The sequence below is a fragment of the Peromyscus leucopus genome, chromosome 5 (assembly GCF_004664715.2).
Source record: "Peromyscus leucopus breed LL Stock chromosome 5, UCI_PerLeu_2.1, whole genome shotgun sequence".
NCBI lineage: Eukaryota > Metazoa > Chordata > Mammalia > Rodentia > Cricetidae > Peromyscus > Peromyscus leucopus.
Genome location: NC_051067.1, coordinates 65454557 through 65474819, shown reverse-complemented (window position 1 = coordinate 65474819; position 20263 = coordinate 65454557). Strand labels below are relative to the sequence as shown.

The window sequence follows — 20263 nt, the reverse complement described above, 5'->3', positions numbered from 1 at the left end:
AGTTTCCCCCTGTCTTCACACACAAGCAACGAGTGCACATGTTCTCTCTCTCTCTCTCTCTCTCTCTCTCTCTCTCTCTCTCTCTCTCTCTCTCTCTCTCTCACACACACACACACACACACACACACACACACACACACACACAATTGCATATACTCAAACACATGTGTGGGGATGTTTTAAAAACAGAATTGCTTGACTGGGCAAATGTTTAATTTTATAAGAGAAATCCTAGAACTTTTAAAAGATTGGTTTTATCTTTCTAGTCTCTCATTTAAAATATGCCAATGATTCTCTTGTTTCCTTCTCTCAACACTGGTTATTGTTCATCTTTTTAATTTTAGCCGTTTTGAGGACAAGTTTCTTATATATGTATTTGATGAAAATACATGTAGTGTATATATCTTGCTTGAGTTTTTGATGTGCTGAAACATTTTTAGAAACCAAAATTTAAGTTTTGGTAATACATTTACATTTATTTTTCAGTGACACTGGAATGTAAATGTTTGTTTTTTCTTTGATATTTAATTAGTTCTGTGATACTATCAGATTATCTAGGTGACTGTCTTGTCTGATCATGTAGACTCGCTTTATCATATGCCTGTCAGTTAAGCTCTTGTGTGGGTGGAGGTATACACGAGCATGTGTGCATATGCGTGTGTGCGTGTGCATGCACCTGTGTGTGACCTCGTCTAGGATGGAGAGGGAGTGGGACAGAGGCAACACAGGACTGTTTCAGTGCCATTGTCTTTCTTTAAAGACACACACCACCTAGGGGTGCCAGTTGCCACACTCAAAAAGAACTACAATCTCTCCATGCCTAAGCAGTTTTGAGAAATTATTTGGGGTCTCCACAAACCCTGATGAGTCAGCTCTTTAAAACATTCTAGCAGCTTTTAAAAGTTAAGACAATAGAATTCTAAATGTGTCCAAAACAGAAGGCAGACGCTTTGGCGCAGTGTTGAGGGACCAGGATATGGTGTACAGTAAAAAGTAAAATGGCTTGAGATTTACGCAGCTCTCCCCAAAGACTGGGTACATCCTTTAGAAGGACGGGCAGAGTGGGACTGTTTTCTGTCACCAGCCTGTTGTCTGCTGCTGTGCTCTAGTAGGACTCCAGTGGCAACACCTGAGCCGAAGTTGAGGGTTCCAGAGCCAGCCTGACATCCTGCATAGTGTCCCCCAGAGGGAGGTAGAGAAGTGAAGTACTGGAGGAGAACTAACTCGTGTAGAGGCTGGCTTTCTCTGGCCTCTCCCCGAGACTTGTAGCCACGCTGCTGCCGGGTGAATTGCCTCAAAAACATGACTCCCCTTCCCCACTCGAATGCATAGCCCAAATGCACTTGGGAAGGCGGAGGGGGAACCCCAGCACACTGTGATATGGAGGGGCACCCCAGCACAGTGTGATATGGAGGGGCACCCCAGCACACTGTGATATGGAGGGGGCACCCCAGCACACTGTGATATGGAGGGGGAACCCCAGCACACTGTGATATGGAGGGGTTACTGCAGTGGGTTTATGATCACACATGCACCATCCTGACAGGTGAAGGGGGTGGGGGAGGACCCTCGGAACCATCAGTCACCTGCTCAGCATGCACACACCTCACTGTCCCTGTCCCAGGGGCTTTTACAAAGACAATGCCCAGAGTCAATCACATTAATTCTGAGTCACCGTGTACACGTTTGGCCTTTCTGGCGAGCACGCCTGGCCGGGTGTGAAGAGCAATTGTAGCCAGCCATATTGGACTAAGGAAGAAGTGGGTGCTGGAATCCACTCCTTCTCTTTGCAGCTCTTCTTCTAATTTCTTAGGGTCTTTCCTAACTATTCTATTGGTGAGCTTCCTGCTTTTAGAAATTACATGGAGAAACCAGCCCTGAACACAGAGCTATCTATATACACTGTCCTTCCAGTGGGGCTAATTCTCAGTACCCCTTTGTCTGGCTTCTTTGGACTTTGCATAGACAGGTAGGATCAGTGGTATAATAGTCCTCTGTGATTTGTTATTAAAACGGCATTTATGAAAAGCGGGGTGTTTCGCTTTTCAAGCCTCGCCCATTTGCTCACTTCCATGCTCATGGGGCATGTTCCTCAGCTCCTTTTTCCCTGTGCAGTCCTACACATAGCTGGGATTTAAAGTGACAGGAAGTCCTGTCCTGGGAGTTGCTAATCAATCTGACATCACTATACATGTGCTTGGTTCTAACCCATCCCCCTGCAACACTGCCCTTCTGCCCACCCTCAGCTAGTGCCCTTCCACTACCTAACTAGTCTCCCATTATACTTCACTTCAATGCCCTCTCTTTTCCCCTTGCTTAAGAGCTCTTCCTCCCTCTCATGATCACTTTCTAGTTTCATGACCCCCCCACACACACATAATATTGTAGTGGGTAGCCATTCCAGGTTTGATCTGGAAGTTCTAACCCCCATTGAGGCTTCGGTAACTGTCACGCCTACAAGGCGGGGCCAAGAGAGGACCCTGAAGACCCGAGATCCAGATGCGCCGGCTCTCTTGGTTCCTGGACCCTGGACGCTGGAGGTAGACCGAGCAGAGTTCTCCAGAGAACATTGCCAGACTGCGCTAAGTCTTTCCCAGACCCTGCAACCTACCTATCCCTTCATTTGTAAGTTACACCACTAAATAAACCTCCCTTTTAACTACGTGGAGTGGCCTTAATAATTTCATCAATATTATATATATGTGTGTGTGTGTATATATGTATACATATATACATATATATACACACACACATACATACTTTTAAATCTAAGTCCCTATGATGAGAGACCTCATGCAGCATTTCTTTCTTAGTCTGGCTTGCTTCACTTGACATAATGATTTTCATTTTTGTGCAGGTGTCATGATTTTACTTTTCTTCATGGCAGAATAAAATTCCACCGTGCATCTGTACTGCACTGGCTTTATCATTCATCGGTTGATGGAGATCTAGGCTGGTTTCATTTCCTCCATATCATGCAGCGATAGACACTGCACAGGGATCTCTGTGGCGTGTAGACTTAGAGTCCTTTGAGTAGAGAGCTGAGAGAGGTGTAGCTGTCATCTGGAGGTCTGTTTTTAGTTTTCTGGGAAGCCTGCATGTGATTTTCATAGTCGTTGCACAAGTCTGCATTCAAACTAGACGTCTGTATGGGTTCCCGTTTGCTCACATTCTCGCCAGCATTTATTGTCATTTGTTTTCTTGATGATAGCCTTTCAGAATGAGGTGAAATGGAGTCTCAGAACAGTGTCAATTTACTTTTTCCGATGACTAAGGATGTTGGACATTTTATGGCAATTTTCCCCCCTTTGGAGAACTGTCTGTTCCATTCATGAGCTCATTTATTGATCAGATAATTTGCTTTTTGATGTTTAATCTTTGTGCTTTTTTAAAAAAATATATCCTAGGTATTAATCCTGTCTGATTTGTGGTTGACAGAGTTATTCTTTGGTTTTTGTCTTTGTTTTGTTTTTTCCCATTCAATATGGCATTTCTTCACTTTGGTGATTGTTTCCTTTGCTGTGTGGAAGCTTCTTAAATTCCACGCAGTCACATTCGTCTGTTCTTAGGATTCTCCCTGTGTTAATAGAGTCTTCTTTGGGAAGTCCTTGCCTGTGCCCATAACTTTAGAGTGTTTTCTTGTGTGTCCTCCGGTCATTTCAAGGTTTCAGGTCTTGCTAATACTAAGATCTTTGATCCATGTTTAATTAATTTTTGTCCAGGGTGAGCTATGTGGATCTATAATAGCCTTATTATTTAATGTGGAAACTAGTTATCTCAGGGCCAGTTATTAAGAGGGTATTTTTCCCTTTATGTTTTTGACCTTTTTAAGTTATCTGTGTAGGTATGTTTCTGGGTCCTCTGTTCCAGTCCCCTGATCTACATGCTCCTTTTTTGCCACTAGTGTGCTGTTTTGTTACCATGGCTCTGTAATATAACTTGGGATCAGATGTTGTGGTGCCTCTAGTATTACCCTTTCTGCTGAGGGTCTTTTGTGATTCCATATGAATTTAGGGATTTTTTTACCCTGTTTCTGTGAAGAATGCCATTGGAATTCTGAAATAGCTCACACTAATATTGTTAATTAATAATTTTATAATATGTAATTTATAGTATAATTCATATTGATAATATTAATAGCTTACATCAATTTTGGTAATATCGCTATTTCACGATATTAATTGTGCCGATTCATAAACAAGACTCATAGGTACTTTCATGCTATTGCAAATGGGACTTTCCCTCCTAACTATTTTCTTGGCATATTCATTATTGGAGTATAGAAAAATTATTGATTTTTGTCAATTTTGTATCATACTACTTACCTGAAAGTATTTATCAATTCTGAGAGTTTTCTGATGGAGTCACTGGAGTCTTAAACATTGGATCATGTTTTCTCAGATATGATAGTTTTACTTCTTTTCTTGTCTATAGTTTTCTTCCTTGTCTTCTTGCCCCGAGACCTTGAGCACTATATTGGATAAGAGTGAACAGAGTGAAATGCCTTTGTCTCATTCTAGATTTTGGAGACAATACGGATACTCTGTATTTAGGTTAACTAAAGGTATATTTGCCATAGGGTCATCTTATATAGCCTTTATTATATTTAGATATATTTCTTATACTCCCAGTGTCTTCAGGACTTTTATCACAGGGATGTTGAACTTTGACAAAGTCTTTTTCTGCAAAGACTATGGTGGTTTCTGTCATTAAATTGATGTGCGCTATTATTTATTGATTTGTGTATGTGCCCAACTAGCTTTGCATCTCTGGTTTGAAAACAACATGGTTGTGGTGTATGAACTTCTTAGTGCATTTCTGAATTCAGTTTGCAGGAATTTGATTGAGAATTTTTGCATCTGTGTTTCCCAGGGAAACAGGTTTTCGGATTTGTGTCCTTATCTGGTTTTGGTATTAGACTTCACACAGTGGGGTGAGTGGCGTGGCCTCCCCTTCTCTTTCATGGATCAGTTTAAAGAGCACTGGTGCCAACGCTTCTTTAAAGGTGTGTTAGAATTTGGTGGTGAATTGGTCCAGTCCTGTTTTGTTTTGTTTTTTCTTTGTTGGAAGACTTCATAGTAATGCTTTAGATCTCATTGATCGTAATGGGTGAGTTGAACTCACATATGCCCTCTTGATTCAACTTCGGTGAGTAATCTGTATCTAGGAATAGGTCTGTTTCTTCTATATTTTTTTTTCAATATTTTTGGAATATAACTTTTCCAAGTACTCCCCAGTGATTGTCTGGATCTCAAGGGCATCTGTAATAACCCCTCCCCTGCCTTCATCTTATTTGTGTAGCTGCCTGGATTAGAGACAGGTTTTTCTGCGTGACTCCTGGTAAGGGGACCACGCTCCAGTAGAGGACCACACACCCAAGACTATTTGGACAATGCAAATTAGTCTTGAAGGTTTAACAAAAAAAAAGGACACTAATTTGGTTGGGTAAGGAAGTTGGGGTGAACTGGGGAATAAGAGTATATTATTCAATGTATATGTGCTGGTGTAGTTTCTGTTAACTTTTAGTTTTATTGCACTGTGGGTCTGATATGATACATGGAATTGTTTTGATTCTTTTGTATCCTATCAGACTTGAATAAGTCTGTGCAAAGGGATGTTCCACAGGCTCCTGAGAAGACTGTCTGCGTCTGTTTGGTGGATTATTCTATATGTATTGCTAAGCCCATTTGGTCTGTGGTGTAGTTTACCTCTGAGGTTTCTTTGTTAATTTTTAGTTTGGCTGACTGCTCTGGAGGTGAGAGTAGGAACTGAAATCACCGACTGTTACTGTGTCAGAACCAATCTGACCTCTGATGTGCTTTTGTATTTGTTTGGAAACATTTGGGGCCCCAGCATTTGGTGTGTATATTTATAATTATTAAGCCCTCTAAAGGAATTTCTCCATTTCTTGTTATGTAGTGAATTATCTCTTCTGACTGATTTTAGTCTTGAGTATACTTCATCAGACATGAGAGTAACAACACCAGCTTTTTTCCAGCTCCCATTCCCTTGACAGATTATCTTCCATCCGTTGACAATTGCTCTGTCAGTCAGTAGTCATCTTTCCCTTGGAGAAAATAGACATTTGGGTCTAGTTTTTTAATCCAGCCTTCAAGTCTGCATCTTTTTGTTGGTAAGTTGAGGCCGTTTACATTTAAGTTTATTATTGAGAGATGCTTATAGATTCCTGTCATTTTATTGGCTGTTTTCTGATTGTTTGGAGTGCTTGTTCTGTTCTTTCTCCCAAATTAGTATCCGGAATCTGCCGCTTTTCTATGTGGCACATGATGGTGTCTTCCCTTGTTCTCCGTTGCTCACTTTTCACTTTTCCTCTTGAACCTTGTCCTTTCCTGCATCTGACAGCTGACACCTGTCTGCTCTGTGTGTAGTATTCCCGTAAGTGTCCTCTACAGGGCTGCTTTGCTGTTTATGAATTGCATTAATTGTGACTTCTTGAAATGCCTTTATTTCCCTGTCGGTTTTATTCCATTTATTTGTGTGTCTGTGTGTATCTGTGTGTGTGCACGCGCACACACACATGCACACACACAAATGCACACACACAGAAAACAAAGCTTTTGGATGTGGCTTGTGCTTCCCCTCGGCACTGAGGAGGGGGCGGTGATACTGCCCTGTCTTCTTACTGTGGTGTTATCCTGTTCTCCACACTTCTCAGCACCCTTTTGCTTCTTTTGTAGAGTCCAAAGCTCCTCCTCTCTCTGTCTCATTGGAAGAGGCTTTTTGGGTTTTTTGGCTTTTTCCTTATTCTGACTTTTTCCACCAGGTCACCCAAAGGCAGCTGCTGTCCTGTTCTCATGTAGAAGTCTTGGTCACTCTTTTCCGATACAGAGGAAATCTGTCATTATTTCCACTTCGATAAACAAAGCAACGTTAGAAAAAAAAATGTGAGTCTGTTATTCTAAATACTATAATATAAAACGACAGCACTAGCTCTTTCCGGATGAAAGAAGTTCCTTGTGCTTCATGTCACATGGTTTTAGAAGCATCCCTGTCGAGTCAGGGTATGGAGGTGAAGGGTTGGGGTGCCGCCTTTGAACAGGATCTTCCACTTTTTGCCCTGCTGGTCTGGCTCTGCTCTTGGCAACCTACCATCTGCTCTCCGTGTTTTTTGCATATGTGATAAGGCATATGGTTAAGGGATGGAAAAGTCACCGCGTGCAACTGGTGAGGGAGGGGGACACCGTGTCTACAGTCCAGTCGAGTTAGCGGCCCATCTGCCAGAGCACAGAGGGCCTTTGAGCCAGCAGCTTGACTCCCCGGGCCGGGCCGGTGGGCCTGTGTGGGGAGTCCCTCAGTCCATGTTTGAAGAGGCTGGAGCGTGGTAACAGAATGAAGGCTCTTCTTCCTAAATGGCTTGTCACGGAGTGCAGACACCGCTGTGGTTTACAGATTTGTTTTCTTTGGCTGGAGACTTGAAGTATGTTAATGAGATGAAATGAAGCGAGCTCCTTGCTCATCTGTCTCTTGGTGAAGCAAACTAGTCTAGGGCCTTTCCTCCCCATCAGGGTCCCACTTACAGCCAGGCTGACCTTGAACTCCTGACCCTCCTGCCTTAGGCTTCCTGGTGCTGGGATTCCAAGTGTCACCATGCCCAGCCTTTGAGGGGCTTTTAATGTACATTGGTATCTTCTGGAGAGTTGACTTGGAGCATGGAACTTGGGGTTTTTATTGGACGGAAAATTAATGAAAGGCTTTTATTGTATGCTTTCCCCATGACTCTGAACGTTTTCTTCACTATCTGGACTCATGTTTGCCTTTTTAAATTAAAAAATAAAACCACAGCCTATGCTGTTAAAGGCACTAACAGATTAGTAGAAATGATAGGGAATAGTTGGCGCGTTAACTATTAAAGGTAGGCATTCTACATGGGTACTTCATGTATGCTAAGTAAGCAGGAGAGGCCTTGCTGGATTTTTGAAGCAGGGCTTTAACTCATGTGCACACATTAGAAAAAAATGTTCTCGAGGGGGACTTTCCCCTAGCGGATCTCATTTCTAGACTCAGACCCCTTCAAGTCCACAAAAGAAGGGGCTAGAAGACTCCGAGGTCGGCACTTCAACTATTCTTCTGCTCATCGCCTTGTGACTTCAGCGCCTCCTTCATTTGTCTCTTCGTCCATCTGGCCCCCCACCAAAAAGTCTCTGCTTTGAACCAGATGAGGTGGTGCATACCCGTAATCTCAGGGCTCAGGGGGCAGAGGAAGAAGGGTCACAAGTTCGAAGCTAGCCTGGGCTACAAAGTGAAAATATGACTCGAAAACATGTCAAAGAACTTTATGTACTTTGGCCGACAAAATGTCTGTATCGATATTATAAATGTGCGTGGTCCTTGCGGGAGCCCCACATCAAAATCTGCTCTGCTCCCCACCATTCTAAAGCCTTCTGAAAGATGCCATTCCTTCTCACAGTGAGAAAAATGTGACTTGGAGTCTTGTGGTGCACTTGTTAGAGGTGGCAATCCTACACGTGTCCCCCTTGTCCTGTCTCCCACACGCTGTCTCCATGGCTGAAGCACCCACATTCTACATGGGGTGGGGGGTTTCTGTCCCGAGCCACTTAATTCCTCGGCAGCACTACTGCTGCTGCCAAGCACAGCCCAGAGGCTCCTGAGGAAGTGTGAGCAGTCACTTGGCATACCCCAGCCCTGGGGACATCGAGGTTAACACCTAGCCCTGCTTTCTAGGAACTGAAGCAAAAATAAAAATAATAAAGAATTCAAGTGGAAGCCGCCACACTGTTGGTAAGAACATGCCAGCATGGCATGTAGGTATGGAGCAGAGTGCGGGGGGGGGGGGGGGGGGTGGAGGGGACAGGGAGGGGGCAGCATAAGACAGGATGGAGCAGTAAGTGGGGGGTGGAGGGGACGGGGAGGGGGCAGCATAAGACAGGATGGAGCAGTGAGTGGGGGGTGGAGGGGACGGGGAGGGGGCAGCATAAGACAGGATGGAGCAGTGAGTGGGGGATGGAGGGGACGGGGAGGGGAACGGCATAAGACAGCAGCTCCAGCAGGGGTTCAAATTAGTCTTACAGGAGAGACAGATACCCTTTCCATGGGCCACAGTATTGTTTGTGTGAAGTGTAATTTGTCGGAACCAGAGGGTCCTGACATCCCGACATCCTCCACAGCCAAGATGGCTACACTTATACATTCTAAAGTATTACCAAAAATAATCATAACTTTTGGGGGGATGTCTGGAAGCTAGCTCAACGGGTAAGTGCTTGCAGCAGAAGCGTGAAGGTCTGACTGAGCTCAGATTCCCATGAAAAGCCTGATGCAGGAGCCCACACATCTGTAATCCCAGCACTCCTGCAGTGAGTCGGGAAGCCTGGGCAGAGGCCTCTAGAAACCCTCAAACCAGCTCGTCTGGGGGCACAGCAGCAAACATCAGTAGACCTGGTATAAAACAAGGTGGGAGGCAAGGACTGTCCGTCAATGTGTCCTCTGCCCTCCACACGCACGCTGCGGCATGTGCATAGTGGCACTCACACAGAAACGTGCACACACAGAGACAGAGAAGGGGAAAGAGGGAATACTTGGTTTTCATTTTCTTTTTTTTTTTTTTTTTTTTTTTTTTGCAAAGTAGCCTGTTGCTGGGGTTCCTGGTCAGCTCAGTGGGTAGTAGTGGGTGGCAGTCAAAGCCCGTGATCTCGTTGCCATGTCTACGTGGACTTCCTCTTTCAAGTCACTATAAATCTTCTTGTTGGTTGATTAATCTTCAACCAGATAGTCGAACATCAAAGCGTCCTGCTCTTCCAGCGTAACTCCCCGCTACCCTGGCCTCTGCTCCCGTCAGGTCATTTGCTTAGAATGTAATTAGTTGTCTCGGTGACTGGAGACTGATCTCTCTCTTTCCTCATTCTTGTTCTTGGCTTTCCAGTTGAGTTCACCGGGAAGTGTCCACATCACAGCAAACAGAAGGGCACAGAGAGTTCAGCCCCTTTCAAGCAGGCTCAAGAAGACCCTGGAAACTATAAAGTGGTTGAGTGAAGCTGCTTGGACCCAGTTTATATAAGGGTTATCAAATATGCAATATTTACCTTCCTAAGTCGCCAGATATTTGTGGGAAAGAAGCTAGTCTTTAGTGTCTTAGTAGTAGTGAAGGAGAGATTCAACTCCAGAGGAAGGGCGCCTTCAGGGGTCCTTGTGGATGCTGCCCAGGAGGGGACAGCTTGGTGTAGGAGTGACCTCTTGGCAATCAGGAGTGAACTGGGGGTTCCTTTCATTCTTTGGGCTTGGAGGAGTCAAATGGGAAGCAGAGCACTGCAGGGAGAGCCTAAGTGCTTTCCCTGTGCCTAAGGGCTGGTCATTATTCTTGCTTTCACTGTTATTCATGGATCCCTTCCTCCTGTTTGTCAGGCGCTGTAGAGGGACACATGATTACCATCTCCTAAGTTTACAGTTATTGCATGAAGGTAGCGATTCAGTTAGCAGGATTGCCATTGCAGATGGGAAATATGTGCTTAGACCTGTTGTAAAACACCTGTCTACAGGTGTGTGACTGTGCGGGGAGTCTAATTACATTTCATTCTTCTTGATAATGCTCCAAGGGACTTGTTGGCATGTGGTGAAAACCCAGGTTTGCTAACAAGTCAGTTAGCGACGGTCATCGGAAAGGAAAAATGTAGCGCCAACTAGCTAATGTTAACCTTAAAACTGTATCTCCCTTCTCCCTACACTGCTATGTAAAGAGAGAGGCAGCATGCAGCAAAGGCAGAAAGATCTCTGGAGCCCTGTGTCCAACAAGCCTAGCTGAAAGGTGAACGTCAGGTTCAGTGAGAAACTGTCTTGAAAGAGGAAGGAGGTGAATGACTGGGAAGACACTCTGTACCATTCTTTCATTTCCATATGTACCTGAGCATACACACACACACACACACACACCCATCCAAGGCACCCGCATATACACATGCGCACACACAGGCATGTACACATACATGCACCACACACACTACGACAAAATTTCTGAATAAAATTAAAATTAAGGTTTATGAGTTGGACATGATATTTCAGGCTTTTAACATAGCTGAGATGGGAGAGAGAAAAAAAAAAAGCCAGAAGCCAGACTGGGCTACACAAGATCTTGTCTCAAAAAGACTAAAATTAAATAAATAATGCTAATGGGGAAAGAAAAGGAAAACAGCGCTGTATTTAAAATACAACAGAAATCATAAACCAAAATGTAGTGTATTTAAAGGACGGCAGGGTGGCTTCTGTCCCCTGCCTGTCCCCCATGTTGCCTTTGTCTAGAGGGTGACACTACAGATGTCTGGGCTGCTCCCTCTAGCTTTGTGCACATGCACGGCGCAGGTGGGTCAATCACCTGCTGATCTTATGAATGAGTCCGTGGGTCTTGTGGGGTCCCTGAGAGTACAAAAGTCTCGGTCAGTTCCCACATGAACCCTGGCGCTGTCTCCTTTGCACACCAGATCCCGATGTGTACCAAGACAGGGGTGGGTCCAGGACACAGTCAGTGGAATCTGGTTCTCCTCACGCGCACGGTGGTGGTGCCGCCCCTGCCCCTGGCAACGGGCAAACACACCACTCCTTCTGCCGGCCCCTTTCACCCGTGGACACTTGCTCTTCACTTCATTCACAGCCTAGATGCAAGGCGGGTGTGTGAGTTAGTCCATTAAAGGGAGCAAGGTTCACAGGAGCCTTGGAAAGACCCTGCATATTTTTTTTCTTGGTACATATTCATTTGCTGACTTACCTCCTACTATAAAAATATTTACTATATGCATGATTAAAACACTCCCTGACTCTTAGTGAGGCAAGTTGCAGGCTCTGGTTTGTCTTTAATCTGCTCTTGTGAAGCACTCCTTGTCCTTTTAAAATGGGTCACAACTCTATTCAGCTGCAAAGCTTGCACATTTTTAATCCATTTGCAGTAGTGTGCTCCTCGTTTTGTGCAAATGGCATCTTGGAAAAGTCATTTCGTGCACGCTGGGAAGGGCGTGAAGAAATAGCGATTCACTCTGTGACTCCAAGATGCAGTCTTTGAGATACAGATGTATCTATCGCTTCCATTGTTTTAGGTTTAATTTACTTTTTTATGTATCTGAGTATTATGCCTGCATGTGTACATGTGCAGCACATGGATGCATACCTGGTGCCCTCAGAGGTCACAAGAGGGGTCAGATCTCCTAGACCTGGAGACATGGATGGTTATGATCCACCAGGTGGGTTCTGGGAACTGAACCTGGGGCCTGTACAAGAGCAACAGGTGCTCTTAACTACTGAGTCATCCCTCTGAGATTATGTTTGCTGTTGTTTAATTGGGATTTTTGATGCTTAAATTTATTTATTTATTTATTCACTTATTTATTTATTTTATGTGTATGAGTATTTTGCTTACATGTGTGTCTGTATCATGCACATCCTGGAACTGGAGTGAAGGACAGTTTAGAATAACCATGTAAGCGCTGGGACTTGAACCCAGGTCCTTTGCAAGAACAAGTGCTCTTAACTGCTGAGCCATCTCTCCACCCCCTACATTTCTTTTTGATACTGAAAGGCCAGATCTTGGGGTGGCCAGCTTTCCTGGCTGTATACTGCCTCTTTGTCCCTGTGCACTAAGCAGTTCTGGCGTTGCCACCCAGTGACCTTTTAGTAACTTATGTCTCTGGGGATTCTTGGCTACGCTCCCAGCCCCTGCCCCGGACTTTAGGAGCCTGTAAAACAATGATCTCAGTGAATCTGACTTTCCTCTTCTAGAGGCTTTTGCTGTTTCAGTCTGTGTTTCTAAGTGAATTAAGTGCATTTGGGTCCCCTTTTCTGCATGAGCCACCTAGCTCCACACCCTCTGTGGAAAAATGACTCACAGAACCCCAGCAGGGGCTGCAGACAGCTGGCCATATCACATCCCTGTTCCGGGGGGACTGGAAGTTGCAGAAGGCACCCAGAGTGGTCGCTCCTAGCATAGACCTTTCTTCTCTTCATCAGTGGTACTGTCCACCTCTCTCTGCCTGTGGCATCATCTCTTGAGGCTTCTCCTTCCCCCAAGATCCTGTGATGGACAGCACTCAACTTACTAATTCCTTCCATTCTGTTCCCAGGAATACTGCTGTCTACTCTCCATGTCTCCCGTTGGCCCAGCCCAAGTATGTCCTGTTTCTGTGTGGCCTGTCCCCTGTCCCAGCCACACACACCCTGTTTGTCTAATCCAGAGTTCTTGGTCTGCTGTCCTGCCATTCTAACCTGGCTTCCCTCCGCTTGCCAGGGCTCCAATTTTTCTTCGTCTCACTTGGGCCCTTCCTTTCCTCAGTTTCCCTGTGAGAGGAAAAAAAACAGACCAGACATCCATCTCTGGCCTCTCCAAACATCCTTACTCTACTTGGGCTTTAGTTCTGGACCAGGTATTTCTCCATCTGTACCTGGTCCAGATCTTGCTCCTGGCCACCTGCCTGGGCTGTTGTCTTCCATGCATGTGTGGCTCCAGCACACTGGCTAGTTACACTGCTCTTCCCTCCTTCCCAGCGTGCCATGGCCTCACTGAACCGTTTCCACTCTTCTTCCAACATCAGGAGTCATCCCCTGGGGAAGCCATCTCTGGTCCTCCCCCTCCAGGCCCGTGTGCTCCCTTTGCTGACCATCAAACAAGGTTTGCTGAATGCTCATTGTCCTGGCTGCCGAGGGTCACAGGACACTCCTGCCCCACTGCATTGTGGTTGTTTGTCTGTCCACGCTATGCATCTGTCTCTCCCCAGGCCAGAGCCACCCCTTTCTCAGCTAGTTTGCAGTGGTATTTGCCAAGAGCAGATCTGATCATGCCAGTTTCCTCCCTTTCTCTCCTCCCCCTTTTCTGTGCCTTTTCATCACCTCTCCCAGGAGCCAAAAAGAAAGAAAGAGGAAAAAGAAGTTCATAATCACAGGATTAGAGTGATCAGATTTCATCTCCATCCATTCTGTTTTCTGCATGGAGTTTGTTTAAGCATTTGGTGTGATGCAAGGTGGAGGTTGAATGCTTCCTTTGTTTGCTAGATGTACTCAGCTGTGGCCAACAACAAAAGTTGCCTTTCTGCTGTGTCCTTTGTCCAGGGCTTCAGCACCTCGTTCTTTGAAAAGTCCCTATGAGAGAGGAGGGTTCTCTAGTGTCAGAGGGCCCATGCCTATGAATATGAAAGCATTTTATTAGGTAACAGACCCAGGATCTGCAAATACTTTTATCTTGTAATATTGTCATGCCTTTGTCCCCAAACAAAGAAAGTAACCAAATCTCCTAAAATGCAATGCCTCAAAGCGAGACAATTTATTTCAGGGTTGATTATCAGTTGGTTTGCCAGATAAACTATAGAACACATAGTTGAGCTTGCATTTCAGAAAAGCCGTGAATTAAAAAGTTTGTACAGAGGAACCTAGGGCTTTGCACATGCTAAATATCCACTCTATCAATGAGCTACATCCTAGCTAGCCTGAACATTTTTTTAGTCTAAATATGTCTCAAATATTTCATAAATATATTTTTTCTTTGTCTAAAATTCCATGCAAGTGGAGAGCCCAAGGTTTTATACACTAGTTCTTGTCACCACTCTCTGCTGGCAGTAGCCAGTTGCTAGGAGTTGACAAGTTTTAGTTCTCAACTTGCAGTCATGGTAATGTTTCAAAGGAACAGCTCAGTATTTGACGTGAGTTGCTCTTCTTGGTTAGTGTTAAGTCTCAGCCACACTTCTAGTGAAATGCTTAGCCCTGATTGGGAGAACAGTGGAGAAAGGCTCCCTCGCTCATTGCGTTTCTTACCATTAGAGAAATGGAGCTTTTCTGGTGTGTAAATGTATCCGGCTCAGTTCAGCGGTAATTCATCGAGCATCCACTTGTTAGATGGAAGGAAACAGTGCCAACCATGAAGGCACTGGTAGTCACTGGGGAAAGGAACCTTCCCAACCAGGCTCGGGTGGGAGTGGACTTAATAGTAGTAACCTGGAAAGCGCTACATAGCAACTGCTCGGGATCCTCATCCTGAGTCACCTAGTTCTGTGGGTGGGAAGATCATCATGGCTGCCCAGGCTCAGCTGTCCAGTGTACCATCCAAATCTCAGCCTGCTGTTTCCTAGTCCAGAGTGTCACCCTTGGTGCTGAGCCACATGCAGAGGAAAAGAGAAGGAGCCAGGGAAGCAAAATCTTTCCAGAAGTTCCCAGTGGACTCAGACCACACCCTTCCTCACCTGGGTGACCTGGGTCTGGAGACTGCAATCACTCAAGCTGACACCTGGGCTGGACTGAGGTTCTATTAGCAAGAAAAGCAGGGAGGTGCAGGCTTTGATTGGCCTGAACGTAATGAACTTAACACAACCAATGCTAAGGCTCTCGTACTTTATTTCAGTACACAGTTTTAAAAATCATTTTTTAAGTGTTTCTCTTTTTAATTATGTGTATGTGCATATGTCTATGTGTGGGTATGTGACCCCCACGCTCCATGAGTGCAGGCGCCATGGAAGCCAGAGATATCAGATCCCCTGGAGCTAGAGTCAGATAGTTGTGAGCCAGCCCCCATGAATGCTGGGAACTGAAATCTAACTCTGTTCCTCATGACTGTGTAGCAAGTGTTTTATCCACCAAGCCATCTCCCCAACCCTAGGAGATAGGATTCTGTCTCTATCCGCGGCGTTTAGAAAAGTCAGCCCCAGGATATGACCCCTTCAGTTGAAGAGCCTGACTCATACTTGTAATACCAGCACTTGAAAAGCTGAAGCAGGGGGAGTGCCGTAAGTTTGAGGCTAGGCTGGGTTACAGGGTGAAACTCTGTCTCCAAACAAGACTCCTGCCCCCAAAGAATCTTTGTCTATTTAAAATGCGTTTTATCATTGTATGTGTGCATGTTTCTGTGCTGTGGGTGTGAATGTCAGTGCACAGTTGCGCATGTAAAGGTCAGAGGACATCTGTGAGCAAGCTCTTTCCTTCTACTGTGGGCCTGAGGCCTGGAACTCAGGTCATCAGGCTTGCCTGGCAAACGCATTTACCTGCTGAGCTGTCTTGCTGGCCTCAGAACCTAACTTAACAACATTGTTTCCAGGTTACCCCCATGGCTAGGTTATTGTGTACATAGTGTAACTGATATGGAAAAATGTTATTCCTATTCAAAAATATGTTGACCTGGAAGTATACTACCACTTTTGGATTTTATTGGCATTTTAATTAAAACCATACTTATATAAAACCTAAAGGAACTGGAGAACATGAACAATATTATCTTGATTTGAAGCATGCCTAAGCCAACACTCCCATGTCCTATGCCCACTTGGATTATAGATCGTATCCGAATTTTAGAACTGTTAACAGTGGAATAGAAAAATCACATCTTAAAGTCAAAATACTGGTGACACCAGTTTTTGCCGTCCACAGAAAATGTTTCTTCTCTCTTTTGTGCTCTGGCAAATTCCACAGCCTCCCTGTGCTGGCAGCCATTGATATTCGAGTGTCAGTATTCTCCTTCTTATATCTAGGCTACAGAGAGAGATTGCTGATAAAGCTGCTCTTTGCTTTAAAAGAAAACAAACAGAAAAGCAGATCTCTTTTAGCACACCCTTTCAACAGAAAACACATCTACAAAATACCTGGTCACCCTGGGAGTGTTGGGTACCACGGGCATGGTGGCCGTTGGTTACAGGTGTGTCTGTAGGCTTCCCTGTGGCCCCTTCTACTTTTTAGGTACTGTGCTCTGAAGGGCATCCCTTTCGTTATTGTAATCATTCTTTTCTCCCTCAGACTACAGTATTGATTTTTTAAAATTTAAAGAGTTATTTATTTAGTGTGTGTGTGTGTGTGTGTGTGTGTGTGTGTGTGTGTGGTGTGTGTGTGTGTGTGTTCTCATGCACACACATGGGGGGAGGTAGAAGCATATGCACCACCACAGATGTGAGGAGGGCAGAGGACAACCTGTAGGACCCCCCCCACACACACACATGCACCATGTGGATCCCAGCGACGATACAGGTCATCAAGCTTGGCAGCAAGAGCCCGGACTTGCTAAGCCGTCTCTCAGAGCCATCTCACTGGCCCCAGACTACAATATGATTGACTAGAGTATAAATCAGATTTCACAGCTGTCAGTCATACGGGCCTTCGATGTCACCTGCTGTATTAAGTTCCTGATTGTGGATTAGAATCTAAGGGCAATTGCAGGGATCAATAGGATTCTTTCCTGTCACTAGTCATGGTAAATAATGAAAGCTTAGCTGAGTCAGAAATTCAGGTCTTAATAGAAGATAAATAAAAACAGCACCAGCCTTCATTATCAACCCTAAGACCTTGTTCCTTTCTTATTTTTTTTTTTATGTACTGATAAGAACAGAACCCAGGGCACCATGCCTGCTAGGCAAGGTCTCTAGCACCGAGTTTCACCCTCCGGTCTCCAGTTGACCTCTATCTAATCCACGTTAGAGGAAATGGTGTATCTGTATCCCACACTTGTTCCGTTTAAATGAAACGAAGATAAAGTTCATCTGTAAGCAGAGAGAAAGCACAGTGGAACTACAGTTTGATTTTGTTGACAAGTTAATCTCTCACACAAAGAATGTGTTCTGGAGTCTAGCACACAACTCTAAAAGGCTGAAATCCCTCGTCAGCATCAGGAAGCAAGACAAACAACTTGGACGTTTTAGTTTTCAGCTCTCAGTGTTATTGCACAACAGAGTACATCTCCTGTAAAGTGTTTAATTGCTATTTAAATTTTAATAATGTCGTCGTCGGCCTGCGTGTTGTTTTCCTTCTATTTAAAAAGCTGCTGAGGGGGTTTGGAGAGCTGGCTCAGCAGTTGTGAAGAGAGCTTCTTGCTGCTCAATCATGAAGACTGGGGCTCAGACCCCAGCACCCATATCAGTCTGTACACAGCCTCCTGTAACCCCAGATCCAGAGGATCTGAGCCGTCTCTTCTGGCACGTGCACAAACACACACACAATTGAAAATAAAATATTTTTTAATTAAAAAATTGATCCTGTTGAGGGACTCCATGATACTGTTTCCATGGGAACGTCATTCCTGATGGGCTACGTGAAACTTCTCAATGATGCAGTTGTTGGGGGTCCCTCATGCTTCTCTAGGGGACCCCTCAGGTGGCTCAGTAAGTCAGCCCAACAAACTCATTGATTCACTGAGTTGGCAAAAACATTAAAAGTACTTTATGAGTGTGGTAATTTTTTTAGTGGAACACTTTTATTTTTTGCACAGACTTACAAGATTGATTTTTAAAAGTGGCATTTTTAGTATAATTATGTTATTATTAGCCAACTTCATATTCTTTTCCGAAATGATAAACCGAGAACAGTACTGAAGTAAGATAACACCTTTGAGCATACATATTGATTTCTCATCACAGTGTAGGAGGCTAGACCTATTTTTACACTTCTCATGACTCAGGTTTGTGCAGAATTCCGGCTGCAAGCATGGAAGGTGTTTGGGGAAGGTGTCTTCCTGAGCTGCAGGGTTCTGAACTCACATGACCTTGTAGGCATAAAGTGTACTCAGCCATTCCCCGAAACATACAGAACTCTTTTGATGGCTAGGGGTAGAACTAGGGAGTAAAGTATGTGCTTAGTACGGGTGAGCTTCGGGGTTTAGTGCCTGGTATCTCCCCCACAAAAAAACCTCACCACAAGAAGAAGAAAAAGAATCCAGAAAGCAAAACCAAACATTGTCCTGTTAGCAAGGCAAGTGTGATAAGTGTTTGGGGCCCCAGTATGGTCATGAGCCTCTCTCGGTGTGAGCTTTTAAGCACAAACACTACATCCTGGGTTGACACACCTCAGTTAACAAGAACAGTTAGCCAGAAGCAGATTAGCACAGTCAGGGACTTTCCCAGGACCCTGGACTTTGATGGAGGAGTTCTTTGTTTTCATTCTGGCAGGTGCTGCAGCCCACGTTGTGTGTTCCAAGGTCTAAATGGTACTACTGTCATGGCATCAGTCCTGTTAAGGCCTGGGGGCCTGTTACAGGAGCAAGAACCTACCTGTTAAAACAACTAATTACGAAATAAGGAGAGGATGAGGAGGTGGCTCATAGGGTAAAACACTTGCTGTGCACCCATAAAGACCGGAGTTCAAATCCCTAGCAACCACACAAGAAGCCAGACATGGCTCTGGGTGTGTCTGTAGCCACAGCACTGGGTGTAGGGCATGAAGGGAACAAGAGGATCACTGGGGCTTGGTGGCCACACCCTAGCCCAAGCTTCAGTGAAAGACCCTCTCAAGGGAATGAGGGTATAGGGTAATAGGGTAGGACATATGATATGGTGGTCTCTGTGTGCCCGCCCATATATACCCCACACTGAGAGGAAAAGAGAAAGTGAGTGGGAGAGCACCGTTGTGGAAACTCTGGGGAATATGGTACAAAGAGCCATGAACCTGAGATCGGAGCTGTGGGCTCTGAGGTCCCACAGATCACCCTACCTTAGTGGACATTTTCAGAGAAGCAGCCATCAAGAAAGTGACCTCTGCTTGCCCCAGGTATACTTGTGAAGCCTTCTCAACAACTCCAACAGCCATCAGTGTCCTGTGCATGCCGTGTGAGGAACATTATTTTCAAGGTCAGATGCTTTCGATTTTGTTTGGCTTTAAATATTTCTTCAGAGTTCTGTAAATGAACTGTGGTGTTGGGCTATTCTAGTTAACTATTCCTGTAGATTATAAACAGGAGTGAGGTTAATAATGTAAGGGACTAACTATCAAGTGAGAAATAGGAAAGCTCAATCCATCATCACAGAGCCATGTCTAAAAGTCCAGGGTTTGAATTTTCCTGTTTCTCCCTAAAAGGGAGAGTAAAGGCAGGAGAAAATCCTTGTAGTTAAAGTACCCATAGAGGGATGTGTACAGAGAAGCCATAGACTTGCCAAAGCCATCGTAATGTAGCTGTGACATCGGGGTGAGCTTGTTTGAATGAATTGGGGCCTTTCTGGGAAGCCGAGAACTGAAGATCTTGGAGGAGAGCCTCCCTGGAGAAGGGCTTTAGGTAGACAGGAAGCCAAGTTCCAAGCCTGCCCTCGTGCTCTGGTCGGAAGGCTGCTCCTGAAACTTTGAGATTGAGGTGAACACCCTAAAAAGCAAGGGACAGTGATCACAATGGGCAAGAAGCTCTAAGAGGAATCAAGGGGGATGGTGCTGCTTCTCCCCCCCCCCCATTTTTTGAGGCAAGGTTGCATGGTCTTACTTTTTATGTAGTCACGGCTGACCTAAAACTCACTATATCGCCCTGTTTGGCGTTGACCTTACAATCCTCCTGCTGAGATGACTGAGGTCTTCTGAGTACTAGGAT

General features: G+C 44.9%; 1 protein-coding gene and 1 long non-coding RNA gene across 2 annotated transcripts in view; one reads left to right on the top strand and one right to left on the bottom strand.

Moving 5' to 3' along the window:
* Fam171a1 (family with sequence similarity 171 member A1) overlaps nt 1–20263 on the top strand; it is a 126593-nt gene that overhangs the window by 8292 nt on the left and 98038 nt on the right. The gene's annotated exons all lie outside the window — the stretch shown is intronic.
* On the bottom strand, nt 9570–19657 carry LOC119088051. The gene is made up of 2 exons (XR_005091623.1): nt 19402–19657; nt 9570–9989 (listed from the first exon to the last, which is right to left on the bottom strand). It is a non-coding gene; the product is annotated as an uncharacterized LOC119088051 (long non-coding RNA).